The following is a 1,198-nucleotide window of genomic DNA, read 5'->3' as shown; positions in this document are numbered from 1 at the left end:
TTGGTATTGTGGTTGACCTTGGGTAGGTTGCTGGTAGTAGGCTTGCGCGTTTATGGTTGAGCTTGAGGGGCTTGGTTTCACCTTTGATTCAAATTATCCCTCCATCCTTGGTTTTGATTTCCTTCATGTTGAGGAGTTCCTTGATTATAGTTGGACCTTTGTGGGTATGGATTGGCTACTGCTAATGTAGTGTCCTCTTGGAGTTGAGGGAACTCATCAGTGTAATGGTTGTTACAAGCACAAATACCGCATGATCTTGGTGGTCCTTCCATTCTTGGAGGTTGAGGTGGAGGAGATAGCAAAACTTGAGGAATTTGTTGCCCTTGGGTAATTTGTCTCAATAAAATTGTCATCTCACCAAGGGTCTTAGTCAAAATGGCATCTCCGGAAGGAGAAACTTCACTTAAAGCTTTTGGTTGTGGATTTCTCACCCTTGAGTGTTGAGTAGATCCGCCAAATCCGCTATGATCTCCTAAGCTTCCGCGACAGTCTTGTTTTTGGTGAGGGATCCTCCACTAGAAGCATCTAGAAGAAGCTTATCTTTGGGGTTCATCCCTTGACAAAAATAGCAAATAAGCACCAACTCGTCAATACGGTGGTGAGGGCAAGCTTCCAACAACTTCTTGAATCTCTCCTAGTACTCATAAAGAGTCTCCCCATCTCTTTGCACAATGCAAGAGATTTTCTTTCGCAGCTTATCTGTCTTCTGATGGGTAAAAATTTTCCAGAAACTCCTTACGCAGCAAGTCCCAATCAGAAATCACCTCTCTCGGTTGAGTATAGAACCATTCTTTCACTTTTTCCTCCAAAGAGAACGGGAAAGTGAATACCAAAGCAGCCACTTTATCCGCACCATGTCTTCTCGCAGTGGAACATGCAACTTGAAAGTCGTTAAGATGCTTAAGAGGGTCTTCTCTGGGCAATCCACTGTCTTTGGGGAGCAAGTTTATCATGCCGTTCTTGAGCTCAAAATTTGGATCCAAAGCCGGATACCGGATTTGTATTGGTTGCAAGTTAATATCAGGAGCTCTGACTTCCCTTAAGGTGATTCTACGAGGTGGATCCGCCATGGTATTGTCACCTGAGTCACTCAAAGAGAATTCAGCACTCCCCGCAGATGAATATAAAGTTTTCTCGTTAATTGAAGAATGATGGTCACGGATTGATGGTGATAATGAATTGGTGTGCTCTTCAAGCA

The 1,198-nt window shown here is 43.7% G+C and overlaps 1 non-coding gene across 1 annotated transcript; it reads left to right on the top strand.

Annotated features, from left to right (window-relative positions):
* Positions 1–590: 590 nt before the first annotated feature.
* Positions 591–697, top strand: LOC112781671 (small nucleolar RNA R71). Its single transcript, XR_003192433.1, has one exon. It is a non-coding gene; the product is annotated as a small nucleolar RNA R71 (small nucleolar RNA).
* The last annotated feature ends 501 nt before the right edge of the window (positions 698–1,198 follow it).

This window comes from Arachis hypogaea, chromosome 19, assembly GCF_003086295.3.
Source record: "Arachis hypogaea cultivar Tifrunner chromosome 19, arahy.Tifrunner.gnm2.J5K5, whole genome shotgun sequence".
Lineage (NCBI taxonomy): Eukaryota > Viridiplantae > Streptophyta > Magnoliopsida > Fabales > Fabaceae > Arachis > Arachis hypogaea.
Note: the sequence above shows the minus strand (reverse complement) of the source record. Positions and strands in the feature narration are given on the sequence as shown.